General features: G+C 33.7%; 1 protein-coding gene across 5 annotated transcripts in view; it reads left to right on the forward strand.

Moving 5' to 3' along the window:
- The window catches only part of Inpp4b (inositol polyphosphate-4-phosphatase type II B), a 765,962-nt gene that overhangs the window by 125,568 nt on the left and 625,221 nt on the right, over positions 1-15,173 (forward strand). The window lies entirely within an intron of this gene.

Below are 15,173 nucleotides of genomic sequence, written 5' to 3' on the forward strand. Positions count from 1 at the left end.
ACTTGTGATTAATTGTCATCAAACATCTTTTTTAGCTCTGATAATGCATTATGTTGGCCCTTTTTAAGGCAGGAAAATTGCAAGTTAGAGCCCAGCCTGGGCAACTTAGGAATTTAGTGAGATTTTGAATACAATAATAATAATAAAGGCATATAGCTTTGTGTGAAGGTCCTAGGTTTAATGCTCAGTACCACAAAAGAAAAAAAAAAAAAAAAAAAAAAAAAAAAAAAAAAAAAAAAACTTTGTTTGGCTTCTTAATTCATTTATATCTCACATTTAAGACTAATGAATAGAATTACTCTACAAATTCTTCTTTTATCACATATAGCCCTTTTTCTGCCATGTTTTATCTCAATATTTCTTGGCATCATGTTATTTTTATACCTGTATTCCAAATCTGTTATGTGGCCATAGAGTTCGTCTATCTTTCTACATACTTAGTTCTTTTACTTATTGTATTAAGTATTGACTCTTCCATTTTCCAAATTTTTTTTTACTAAGTTCTCTAATCTGTTTGCACTAAGTTCCTGAGTTTCTAGGTTCTGACATATTTCACATGAAGTTATACAGAAGACACTTCTGTTACTTATGCCCTTTTCTCTGCAGAACCTTCTGAAGTTTCTCAGTGTCTACAAAAGTAAAGTTTAAATTGCCTAAGTTGACACCCGAATTTTGATTCAGCATTCACTTCCGGTCTAGTCAGCTCCAGCCCTCTCCCAGGGAGACCCCGTTTCTCTCAATTCATGCTACTCAGGTAGGCAGGCATTTTCCCCTGGCTTCCAGATCTTGGGCTTGCTGGGCTTTGGGCTTTGCATGTGCACCACCTTCTTGTTGAACTCCCACTGCCTTCCTCTGGGTCTTGGTCCTCTTCCCGTGCTGTGAGCCTCTCCTGCACCCCCAGATCTGCATCTGCCCATTTGGTGAAAACCATGAGGTGGTGCAGGGCAGACTTTTCATCTGTTCCCACCAGTTTCCTCCCAAATTGCATCTTCTTTGTAAGACTCTTATCCTGCTCTGTCAAGATCGCTTTTAAAAATGAGTTTCATTTATCCTCAATGGTGCAATTATGAGTGACTTATTTTCCTTTTTTATTTTCAAATATTCTTCATTTTAAAAAATTTCAGTGAGTTTTTCCTAACAGTGAAAACATCGCTTTTGTGTCTGGTACCAGTCTAATTACTTTAACAGTGCTCTAAAGCCATTCTCTCACTAAACTCTGACAACTGTGTGGGACATAACCATGTTGGTTTTACAAATCGGGTAATTAATTTGAACTACTGTGTGTCTGACCTTAAAACTTAACCTTTATACTACTTTTTCAGGTATCAGAACAACAACAACAAAAGTTTGCTTTTTAGTACTTTTTAAAACAATCATCATCCTTCTTAGTTTAATATCAATTACAAGCTCATGCATTGTGTGCATTCTTTTATCCAAGTTTTGTGATAGGCTGTACTTTGGCCATCCATGCGATATGTACCCCATCCTGTGTGCATTTCCCATGTGACCAACTTGTGTCCCATTGAAAATGTGGCTGGCATTTCCTTCATTTGGATCTGAGCAGGAGCTTGTAACTGCTCTACCTAACAAACTGTGAGGGAATGAGACTCTGTGGCTTTGAAAGCTAGGCCAGAAGAATGTGGATGTGTGAGATTCTTCCTGTCCCCTGTCAGAATGCAGTGAGATACATAAACTCTAATAGGAAGCGGGGGAGGACTCAGTCTAGGAACTAGAGTACAGTAGGTAGGATTTTAAGAAAGCACCAAATGTATAATTTCATGAAAAAAGAATTCTTTGAGTACACAAAGGAAAATAATAAAAATAAAAGCACAAGTAATTCAAAGCTATTGCTAAAAAAAAGAGTAAGGGTTCCTTAATAAAGTACTGTTGATAGCATGTTTATTTAGGTAGCACAGATACACAGTTTGGTTGTAACATCACGGCAGATTGTGAGAATTAGGAGTGGGCATAAGCACTGAATTTAGAGGAAGATACATACCTCCTGACACTTGCCAGTTTTTAAAATAACAAACTAAGAATTAAAGATAAACCAAGATAAACAAAAAAAGTGGAGTCTTTCCTTGTGAGATGTCTTTGTGCATGATCTCTATTTTTATTGTGACTAAAATCATAATCAGTAAAAATAAAATCTGGTACTCCGTCAGTTGTGGTAAATGCACACTTGAGAAGAATATGTTTACAATCATATGTGTTAGGTGTAAGGTTCCACATGGACCTACTGCTTTTGTTCAAACATTCAATGTTATTCATTAATTGTTTGTTTTCTTATTATATGAAGAACTGGAGAAATATTTTAAACATGTGTGATAAAATTTCCCATTGTGATGATGTGATAGAAAATATCTAATTTGCTCATGTATTACAACTCTCACGTAGCTAAGTGGATGCAAATTCACAGTTGTCTGCGGTGTAAACAGGATGCAAGAATTAGATCTTTTGTCATCCTGTGGATTTCTCTTAACCCCACTGCTATTTTTAGTCTTAAAATGCATTTTGTCTAATATTAAGTAATAATATGGCCTCATTTACTACTTTTATCTGTTTACTCCTTTGACCATTCTGTTAATAGCACACATTTGCAAGTTTGAGTCTTTGGAAGACTTTAGTGCTAAATTTATTTCATTATTTCTTGAAATTGCAAACTATTTTTTAAAGGACCTGATAATTCTCTTCTATGTATTGGCTTTTCTAAATCATTAGGAATTCTTTCTTGTGTTATTTTGTGCTTCTCATTTGTCATTTTTCTCTTGTGTTTTTATATATTTTAATATTCTCTCTCTCTCTGTATGTCTCTCTGTCTCTGTCTCTGTCTCTCTCTCTCTGTGGCTTTCTTTCTCTCTCTCATCTTTTTTCTTTGTGGAAAACCGTCCAATTCTGTATCCGGAAAATTTAGTAGAGAGAGGAACACCCTTGAAATTTCCTTTTCCATTGGAGTCAGTTTGGGGATGTTGAAGTGTTTAGGGAATACATCCATTGTGCTATTGAATTAATTGGCATTAAGTCGTTCCTTTTCTGTCTTGTCATCTGTATGGTATAGCAATATCTGATTTTAAATACACATTTGGTGATGTTTCCTCTTTTCTACTAATTTTTTGCAGAATGTTTATCAATTTTATTAAAATTTTGAAAGAATCAATTTTTGCTTTTAGAGTCTTTTCCCATTGTGTGTGTATACTTACTTTTATGATTTCTGTTCTGGCTTTTAATATTAATTGCCTGCTCCTTAATTTGAATTTAATTTGCTCTTCTTTTAGTAGCGTTAGTAATTTAGTTCTTATTTTCTGATACTACAGCTATAAATCTGCCTGCAATCACTGGTTAAATATTGCCTCATAAATATTAATCTATGGCATTCTTATCATTAAGTATGAAACATTCTAATTTTCTTTTGATTTCTCCTTTGTCTCATGGTGTATATAGGTGTGAATTATTTAATTTCCAATTGTTTTTAGCTTTATGTATATATTTGCTATGTGTTTATAATTTAACTCCAATTTGAGAAGAGAACATACTCTGAAATTTTATCTTTGAAATACATTAAGGTTTATTTTATATCTTGCACATATTCTGTCATGGTGAGTATTCTAGGTGTTCTTGAAAAATTGTGTGCCTATTATTCTGTAATTGTCAATTGCATTAGAATGGCTGGGTATTGTCGTTTAGGTTATCTTTTTATTTATTGATTTTCTTGTCTTCTGTATTATCAGCTATTGGGATGGTGTTACTGAAAATCTCCCATAGTGAGTATTGGGTTGCTAGTTTCTCCCCACAGTTCTATCAGCTTTTGCTTCCTGAGTTTTGATTTCTTATTGTTAGATGCATACATATCTAAGATTTTAATTCTTCATGATGAATGGATTGTTTTAGCAGTATAAAATATCCAACTTCATAACCTGATGTACATTTTGCCTTAAAGTCGATTTGCCTTTTGTTAATACAACCACACTGGTTTTTCTATGCTTCCTACTTATAGTCTTCCTACTTATAGTTCTTCTTCATCCTGAATGTATTTGTCTTTTGACATTTCAATTGGCTGCTTTGTAGGCAGCATATATCTAGTTAGATCTAACTTCTTAACTCTCAGAAGATCTGCTATTTAATTGGAGTATTTAGTCTACAGATTCACACAGTTTTCCAATAAAGGGCCAATGAGTAAATACTTTAAACTTTGCTGAGTAAATACTTTAAACTTTGCAAGCCATTCAGTTTTTGTCACTGAGCCATATTATTGTGACACAAATGTGGCCAGGCAACTTATAAATGAGGATAAAGCTATTTTCAAGGGATACTCATGTACCACTTAAATCGGGTAGGTGTGCATTTTGAGAAGAGCTGTTAGGTGATTTCATTGTCGTGTGAACATCATAGAGTGTGTTTCTCCAAACCTATTTGGTGTAGCCTCCTACACACGTAGGCCATGTGATGTACCCTATGGTACCTAGGATAAAGATGCATGCAGTGTGTTACAGTGGTGAATACTGTAGGCAATCACACCACAGTCCCTGGTGTTTGTGTTTAGGTCTATGTGAGCATAGACCTAAGGAATATGGCGTAAAGATAAAAATATCACACCCACCTAAGGTGTTCACCAAGATGGAACTTTCAGGACTAGAAGTTGCTCTGAGTGAGTCGGAGGAAGAGTGAGTGTGAAGTCCTCTCACAGCTGCGCTGTTGTAGACTTCATAACGTTCATACATTTACTCTGTGTGAGCTCAGTTGACATTTTTTCCTCTTAAATAAATCAGTGTTAGCTTATTATAGTGTCTTTACAGTTAATAAACTTTGTAATATTTTATAAGTTTTAGAATCTTTATGCTAATATTTAAGTGAAAACATAAACACATTGTACAAGTGCACAAAAAATCATTTATATATTTTTAAAATCAATTTATATGTTTTATTCTAGAAGATTCTATATTTAAATTATTTCTCCATTTTAGTTTTTAATTTTTTAAATAAAAAATATGACATAAACATACATATTAGCCAACACTTGCACGGGGATGTGTCATCATTAGTGTTGTCCTCTGTCTTCACATCGTGTCCCTCTGGAAAGTCTTGAGGGGCAGTGAAATGCGTGGAGCTGTCACCTCCTGGGACAATGAGGCCTTCTCCAGAACCATCTGGAGCATCTTTTATAGTTATTACCCCAAAATATCAATAAAATGTACTGTTTGCTGCAGATGATTTCTCATTTTCGGTTTATAACAGAGAACCTATTTTACTTTGCTTCTGAAGGATAATTTTATTAAATATAAAATTCTGAAAAGTTTTTATTTCAGCATTGTTAGGATGTTCTTTTGTTAGCTGGATTACCTTATTGGGAAATCAATGATTTTTCAAACTTGTTTTTCTCTGATGTAATATTTCTTTTCATCTGTGTGTGTGTCTGTGTATGTTTGTAAATGTGTACATTTGTGTGTGTGTGTTTACATTTGTTTTGGTACCAGAAAATTAACTGTGATGTGCTTTGGTATAGTTTTCTTTGATTGTATCAGTTTTGAAGTTTTTCTCAGGATCTTGAGTCTGTTAATTGATTTTTCTGATTGAATTGAATGTATTTTAGCTGTTGTTACTAATTCTTCTTCTTATTATTATTATTATACTGGAAATGAACCCAGAGCCTTTGCACTTAGCTGTGTCCCCAGTCCATTTTAAATTTTTATTTTGAGACATGGTCTTGCTAAGACACCGAGTTTCCAAGCTGGACTCAAACTTGTAATCCTCTGCTTCAGTCTCCTAGCATGTCGGGAACACAAACATATTCTACCACCCCTGGCTCATTATTTCCTTTACTTCACAACTGTTTGTTTTTTCTCTGAGACTGTGATTGTACACAACAGATCAGTACCGTATCACAGAACACTGATGTGATTTTATCATTTTTCTTTAATCATTTTCAACCTCTGTTCTTCAGATTACCAGATTTCTGTTGCTCTCAGCTTCACTGTTTATTACTACCATTTATAATTTGGTGTTGAGTTTTATGTTTTATTTATCTTTCTTTTCAATTTTAGAGTTTCTGTTTGCTGTTTCAAACAACTTTTATTTCTCTTTTGAGGCGCTCTGTTCTTTCATTAAGACCATGTTGTCTCTCAATTCTCTGAACTTACTTTTTTTAGTTTTCTAAATATATTTTAGTTGCTGACTTAAAGTTATTTGCTAAGTGCAAGATTTGTGTTATCTATGGGTCAGTCTCTTTTTTATGGCTTTTTCTTTACTGTGTGTCAGATTTTGTTCTTTCATAGCTGGAAAAAATTACATACTTGGCAGTGCTAAAAACGTTCCTGAATATTACTCAGAAAGTATATTTTTTAGGGCCTACATTTTATTAGATGAAATCTTTGGAAAATCTCCTATGTGCAGAGAGCAAATGTAACTTGGATCAACTCAGGCTCTGCGCTCTGTCTTCTTATCAAAATGAATGAATCGGTTATGTATCACAAATATTTACTAATAAATACATATCATTATTAAAAATAAAGATTTAAGGTCAAAAAAGATTCATAAGAGAGTATGTAGAATATGCTTTATTTTGTCACACAGTCTTTCCTCAGCATAACTTCTGACACAGCTGCTTTCTCAGGTGGCTGCCTGTGGCATCGGGATGTGTGTGGGGGGGTCTCCACTCTGGCTGGCTCAGACTCCAGTATTTGTGGTAACTGCTTGCCCTCTAATGTCTATAGTGCATTCTTAATCAGGGGCAGCAGCTGTCCCAAAAGCCTCATGTATTCTGCTCGTGCACATGTATAACCCAGTCCTGGACCAAGAGCTCACAGGAAATACTATTTAGACATTGGAAATTTCCTCTCTGATTAGCTTTTTGGTTCCTCACCTTGATCATTCCATTTAGTTTGTCTCCCTTACACCTCAGTCTCTGCCTTCTGATTAGAGCACAGCCCCTGTGTTTTGCTTGGGTCCCACCTTGTTTTGCTACAGCTGAGAAATTTTCTCTAAAGCGAGACCTTGGCCATTGTAGGGTTTTCCCTTCACTCATAAAGTGAAGCTGTGTGTGGCATGTAAAATGTCTTTCAAGATTCCCCTTACATGTGTTCAGCTTTCTGGTTGTTTATCTGGAATGAACTACGTCAGGACACCTCTTCCTTCATTTTTGCCATTGGAATCATTCTTACTTTTAGTAAGCTTAATGGTGCCTTTAAAAGTATGTTTGTTTGCTTGATTAAATATTTCTAAATGTTTTCAAGTAGATGGAAATTTTAGAATTATTAGTGATATTGTTTCCCTCAAGCATAAATCCACTTATTGAGTACCATGTAGTGTATTTTTATCTGAGTACTTCCTCTTTCTGCTTTTATTTTTTGGTTGTTCTTTGTTAGTGGAATATGGTGATGTTCAACTATAATTCAAATTTCCAGATTGTATATTTTTTTCTTTTGAATTAATTATGTTTATGTCCTTTATTGCAGCTTTTTAAAAATTTCTTGTTGTTTCTAGAAAAATGCAGGTAATGTATAATAATTTATTCTCATTTTTATTGTTAGTTATTTTTCACATCCAAAATTGCTTACTGTATTTTATACTTCTTTTAATGAATTATGCACAGAGATTACCAACTGATAGAACTCTCCTCTTTGGACTAAGCCAGAAATGCTATGACACTGGGGAAAGATTTTTCATGTATCTTTTAATAGTATTATAAAATTAAGATTAATAAATTACATAAAGAATTAACATACGATTTGTTTGAACAACGATCAATAAAAGGTGTCAATAGTATTTCTCAAATGCAATATGCCATTTCAGTGACGCTGTATTTAAAATTATTTTTCCTTTTATAATTTTACTCAAATAGACCAATAACTTATTGAAGCTTCCTGCCTTGCTACTAAAAGTTCTCTATTTTTGATGTGTTTTTAAAATTCCTAATGTCCCTACTCCTGTCTGTTTCTGTTTGTGATAGTTTTATTTTCCTTTTCTTTCTAGTGGTAGAGGTGTGCACTAGTGCATAATATTAGCAATTTTTTGACATTTCAGCCCATTTTAGTACTCATCTCTTCAGGATAAGGAAATTTATTTTACACAACCATAATATGGTTATCTCATCTGACAGAATTAAAGCTAACTCCTTATTACCAGCAACATCCAGTATATACGTTTATTTTCCTAGTAGCAAAATTTTAAAAATTATTTTCCTTGACACTATAAGCTGAAGTGGATTAATATTATTATCCTAAGTAGGCCTTATGTTGAGAAATTATTCAGCAGTTAACACAGAGGGATAAGAGGATTCTAAACATTTCTTACTTTTTTTTTTCAAGATTTGCATAGTGGTACTTAATTTTAAATTCAAGAGTTTTATGGTGGTATTTGAAACAGTATCAAGTGCTTACTGACACAGAATTTTTTCTTGTTTTAAAAACTGAAATAGAGTTGATAAGTCTTTGCATTAATTTCCTGTTATTGAGGTTTATCTTGATGGTTTTCAGTGTGTTTCTTCTTGTTTGTAGTTCTTATGCAGTTGTTATGTTTGGTTTGGGTTATTGTGGATAGTAGCATGGATCATGAATCACTGCTAAGTTATTTTTCGTAAACTTCTTCAGGTCCACTTATACAACAAGCAGGAAAACCTTGGGCAGCATATAAGTGAATACCCAAGAGCTAAAGAAACCTGAGAAGAATTCACAAAGGGACTGAGATCAACGCTGTGCTATGAGACAGCATAAAATCACCAAGATTTTAAGAAAACAGTAGCTTGACCACTGTTAATCTTTTAACTTAGGAACTCTTCTAACATTTACAAGGTCAGACTTTTACACATCAGAGCTGAAATTTGCCAGCGGTAGCTCTCTTTCAGCAGATGGCATATATTGTCACGTGTGGAGAATGTAACACTTTGTAAGCAGTTAGCTTTTCAGACAGAGAAACTTTTCTGTTCCTCAATAATTAGTCCAGGAAAATTCCTTAGTACTTCTGGCAAGAAAGCTGATAGAGATAGTGAAGCACTCCATCATAATTTTAATAGACTACAACACTTAGTGGTAAAATTGATGAGTATCTTTCACCTAGGGAAATAAATTAGTTGAAAGAAGGATTAAGGAAGCTGTAGTGTAGAGGAATACATTATATAAAGCAGCTTTCTTAAATTTTAATGTGGCTTCATATCATCTGGGGTTCTTGGAAAACACAGACTTTGACCCAGCTAGTGTACATTAGAGCCTGGAATTATATATTTCTAATGAGCCCCCAGGTGACAGGGATACTGTGGCCTAAGGGCCACCGTTTGAGTCCAGTGTGTTGAGAGAATGAATGGCTGCAATGTGAAATTGCTGGGAAGAAAATACATAACTAAATACATAAATGAAGTTCAAAGTTAGACCTATGTGTATGTGTGTTTTGGTGTAAACTTAATGATATATATATAGTTTTAACTTCTCAAGAGATAGCATTTACTCTAAAATTCAAGATATAATACTAAGGAATTTTACTGGACTAATTATCTCCACACGTGACAATATGTTTCAGTTTCTTCATCATAAAATGCCAGCTAGGAAGGTTGCTATAAGTATAAATGAGCAAGAGAGCAACTTAGAGCAATATTTATCTAGTATTTGAACTAAATATTTATTTTTATTATAATAATAATAAGAAGCAGTTACTGTTAAACTAGTTCAGACTAAGATTATAAAAAATTTGCAAGCAACAGAAGCTTTGAGTGCATGTTGCTGCTAAGTTTGGAATGAAAAGATTGATTATTTATTTGAAAAACAACACGGAGTAAAAAATAATGATTGAGCAAATGGACTTAATCAGTGAAATCAGAGTACTATCAACTCCCTCTTTGTATTTTTGGGTTCAACATCTGCAGATTCAACCAAATGCAGATGGAAAATGTTTGGAAAAAAATTGCATCTGTATTAAACATGTGAAGACTTTTCCTTATCAATCAGTATTAACAGTACGGTGTAACTACTACTGATTCAAGTAGATTTATGTTGTATTTGTTATAAAGCAATCAAGATGATTTAAGATATACAGGAGGATGCATATAGGCTATATAAAGATGCTATGTCATTTTATTTAAGGAATTAGAACACTGAAAGATTTGGGTATTCATTAGACTCTTGGAACAAATCTGAGGATACTGAAAGACAGTATTGTAACATAAGAGAAGGATGTTCAAATCAGCCTAGTAAAGGTCCAATTATTTTAAAAAATAGAATGTAAGACTAGATAATAATTGTGTCTGGTGGTTAGCTGCTATTATGCCTTACATCCCAGATTTGAATTTATTGTTATTATTTTATTTCTGCCTTTCACTGGCATGGATTTAAACATACATTTAAAAATCATTACCTCTGCAATCTTTCATTATTAATAATAATTATAACTCAGAGAAGTAAAGGATTTTTATATTTTATTGTTTATAGAAATCAGTAAGACATTTATTTTATTTATTTTTTATGTTTATTTTTTTTTCTAAGTTTAAGTACAGAGATTTCTAAAGATCTGAAATTCTAAGCTTTTGTTTTATGCTTTTCTTTGCTGGAAAATATTTTCTCATAAATTAATAGGCAAGAAAAAATTATACTTGAATCCATTTGATAACATGTTTGCAAAAAGAGTTAATTTTGTAAGGGAAGTATAGTACCAACAATCTGATTGTGAGTGTTCCTAGCTAACATTGTTCAAATTTAAGTTTTTTGAAGAATATTTTGTTATGTACGTATTATATAAATAGCTTTTAAAAACTGAATTGCCTTTTATTCTGTGCTAACTTCATACATCAAAAACAATGAAAGAGCAAATTCAAAGATGAAATTTTTCAAGTCAAATTTATAGAAAATAATTTGTGTTCCAGGAAGAGACTACAAATATAATCACATTGGAGGTTAGGGTTTCACTCTCTGATTAATTTGTCCCATAAGAAAATGATATTAGGGCTGGGAATATAGTTTAGTGGCCTAAGCATCTGACTAGCAAGCATAAGGTCCTGGGTTTGATTTCTGGTACAAAACAAATGATATTATGCAGTATAGATATTTGGACTATGGTTTCTTTCCTTTAACATTATTTTTGATGCTTATGCATGATATTTTTGTATTTGGGCCTTATGTTTAGAACTTCACTATATGAATCTATGTATATTTTTACTGTTGTTGGATAGTTGGGTTCATTACCATTGTTAATATACTATTATGAACATGCATGGCCTTTATCACGGCTATACAATGGTATCTCTGTTCATGAACTTAATTCTTTCCATGATTCTAATCACAAACCAAATCAAATTTCCCCATAAGGTAAACATTGAAACTGACCACTGAATTTGATCTGCTCCTTGTTGAATTTGGTTTGTGACCAGAATTCTGGAAAGTTCATGAACAAAGGTACGACCATAATTGTAAGACTAGAATTGCTCAGTCTTTTCGTATGTACATATTTACTTTTAACAGATGCTAGCAAACTAAACTTCCAAATATTTAGACCAGTTTTCACCTCGCCAATATGATATACCAGTACTATTGCTCCATACCTTGTTAACTTTCGGTGTTATCTGGCTTGCTTTTTAAATCAGCCACATTTGTGTGGTCCAGTGACATCTCACTATGATTTTAACTTATATTCCAAGTGAGTAACAAAGTTGACAAACTTTTGACATGTTCGTTGAATGTCCTCTTTTGTAAAATTTCTATTTATGTTCTGTGCTCCTTTTGGTATTGAGTTACATTTTCTGTACGGATCTGTAGAAATTTATGTTCATATATTTTGAATATGAGTTTTGCCTGGAATGTGTACTGCAAACTTCATGCATTCTGTGGCTTACTCTTTCATTTTCTATACTTGGTGTCTTTTGAGAGATAGAAGGCTTTAAATTAAATTAAATGCCATCAAACTTAGCGTGTTTTTCCCTCAATGGTTACCACTTAAATGCTGTTTAAAAAATCTCTGTCAACTCCAGTGGAAAGACATTTTCTTTTAAGACTCTGTTGTCTTTTTTCTACATTTAGATATATGGTCCAGACTTTAGAGGTGACATTTTTATACTTACAAGTCAAATTTAACCTCATCCCCAAGTGGATATGTAATTTATTTGGTACCATTTACTGACGTTATTGACCTTTTCCCCTCAGATTTATATTGTCAAATTCACTCTAATTTATGTTATAAATGGTGTGGTTTTGTTTCTGGATTCTGCATATTTGGTTTTATCTCATCTGCTTTGTACCAAGTATTCACTATTTAATTATATTTGGTAATTTAAGACCTCCAGTTTTTTTTTTTCTTTAGTATCACATTGGCTAATCTTGATTCTTTGCATCTCTTTATACATGTTAGTTTGTTAATTTTTATTTTAAAAACTTAGAAACAAATCACTGGGCTTTTACTTGAGATCACAGTGAATACCTGGACCACTTTGGGGAAAATTGAAATAGTTACAGTATGGAGACTGCTGATATCTGAGCCTTACAATCTCTCATTTGTTTATCTGCTTTGTTTCTTCTAAATAATGTTTTGTAGATTTTTGGTGTAGAAGTTATCAACATCTGTTGGTAGATTTATTCTAGGGATTTGATATTTTTTCTAAGTGTCGTAACTTCAGTTTTTACTTGTTGATTGTTTTATGGTAGCACAATTCATTTTTTATATGACGTCCTTAAATAATTTTGCTAAGTTTACTAATAAAATTTAACAAGTTTCTGAGGATTGTTTTCTATCATTATTATTTCAGTTGTTAGTATATATAATTCTTTATTAAAAGAAATAAAATTATTTTCGTGTAAAATAAAATTGGAATGTTTATTTTGAATATTAAATGATGATGTAATTTATATTCATAGTAAAAATTAAAGCTGAGCTCTAGATTTACAGTGTGGCATAGTGTGTTTGCATTTGAGTTGATGGTAGAAAAATTGGAATTAATGGCTCCTTTTCCCTTTATATGAATAATACTCATGGGTAAATTGGTTTGTCTTTCTGCTTAGTTTCCCCATTTGGAAAATAGTGGTACTGGACTAGATAATTTTCACTCCTTTTCCTGGGGTCAGTTGGCTGTTAAATGGTTTTACAACTGTTCCTTTTTCCTCTGTTTGTCCCTTTGTGGGCTTGTGATTTTGTGGGTAATAGTCTTGTGACCTCATTTTGGTGGGAGTAATAGGTGGGACCAAGGCCACTCTGTACTCCCAAGTCCCCTACTCAGGGAACTCGAGAACCTGTCTCTCCCTGCACGTCCCACACTGCCTGTGAGGATGCGTGATAGGAGTCTGCCTCAGTTCATCCCTCCACACACTTCTCTCTGCTCGTGCCCCTTGACTGCTCCCATGTTGAGTTAAATGCTGCCTGCCATTTTTCTCTGAGAACATTGAATTCTCCCCAGCCCATGACCTGAAAATTAGCTTGGTATTTGCAATGCTCTTATTTTTTCTTACCACTTTCATAAGAGTGGCTACAGTAGATAGAATGGAAATGAGGAATTACTTTTCACCCTCTTTTCTGCCCATCTTCCTCTTCCCAATATAGCTTGGTCAACTTCTTGTCACTGTGACAAAATTCTTGAGGTAATCAAGTTGGAAAAGGAAAAGTTTGTTGTGCTCACAGTTTCAGAGACTTCAGTCCATGTTTGCTTGGCCCTTCTGCTTTGGTCCTGTTGTAGTATATTTCCTTAGGCCAGGAGTATGTGGCAGAGGATGCCAGTTAGTCTTATGGTGGCTGGGAAAGGGGGAGGTGGGTGGATTCCTAATACCACTTTCACCAACACACCTCCAATGACCTAACTTCCTTCCACCAGCCCTCCAATTTTAAAGGCTGCATAATTCCTAGCAGCACCATAGACTGGAGAACAGCCCTTTAGCACATGAACTGCTGAGCTTCAGATTGTTTTTCGTATCCTTTGCATCATATTCTATGCTCTTTCTACTTTCAGCACTGCTGAAACACTGATCTAGTTCTCTAACATTGACTTTCAATGTCTTGTTGGAAACTAACTCTTAATTTGAAATTGTTTTTTATCTCTAAAGAATGCCTGATATTCAAAACTGATTGTTTTGTTGACCCAGAATTCATCACAGATGTACATATCTAGACTACTTTTTCTTAGTTCATTTATGTTGTACTATTTGTAATCTTCCTTCAGTCAAATGACATCCCTGGAAGGAGGGTGCAGACAAATACAGAAATGCAAAGACATTGCATTTAGAGGGGCATAGCTAGAGTTGGTGTAGCTTGTGGTGGGTATGAAGATCAACCACACAAGTCTAAGTCATCATGTGCCTAGAAATGCTGCTGTATTCACAAGTGCATGGGAAACTAGTTTAACATTAGTTTAACACCAAATATGGCTAAAAAGAACCATAATTGTTATCATATAACTTTCCTTTTAGTCAATAATGCCACCCAAAAATTGTGCCACTCAGGGCTATCTGCCACCTCTGTGCTGCCTTCCTCCACCTTAGCTATACCATTGCAGTGTGTCTCAGAGCAATAGCATTCCTGTCATATGATTTCCTATCACCTCCCTTTTTTTCTTTTTTTTCATCCTTTCTGTTAATCTGTCCAAATGTTTTAAAAATTGATGTGGCCACAATAAAGAATATACTTCCACATTTTTATCATAGCACATAGGAAGATATTTACACTGCATGAGATAGCTCTGTCCTATTTCATTACTAGATATGTAACAGATAACAATTGGGTGTGCGCTTTCTTTCTATGTGTTGATCACATAATTAAACACAGTTAGAGATAGGTGAGAGGCACATGATACATCTGGCCTTGTGGAAAGTATAATTAACAGACATGACAATTCAAGATAACCCAAGAAAATAAATTGTAGGTTTATTGGTTGGAATTGATGAAAAAAATCAAAGAAAAAATAAGATCAACAGAGTCCAGAATGCATAGAGGTAATTTTGTAGAGAAGTTTGCATTAAAGCTTTGACAAGGTGGTAAATTTATGAGAGGCTAAAACGTAAGAATTAAACCACAACCAGAAGAAATAGAGAGAACAAAGCCAAGGTTGAACAATGTGACCGCTACAAAGTACTGTGTTTGACTAAGTAGTAGAGATAGTATTGAATAGCAATGTAAAATTCATGGTTATTCAGGAAAAAAATATATATATATATATATTAAACTTTTACCGTATTTTATGATCACTGCCAACTGGTCAAATATTTAAATCAACCTCTGAAATA

Source organism: Cavia porcellus, unplaced genomic scaffold (assembly GCF_034190915.1).
Source record: "Cavia porcellus strain 051 isolate PalLab524CR breed Dunkin Hartley unplaced genomic scaffold, mCavPor4.1 scaffold_14, whole genome shotgun sequence".
NCBI classification, from domain to species: domain Eukaryota; kingdom Metazoa; phylum Chordata; class Mammalia; order Rodentia; family Caviidae; genus Cavia; species Cavia porcellus.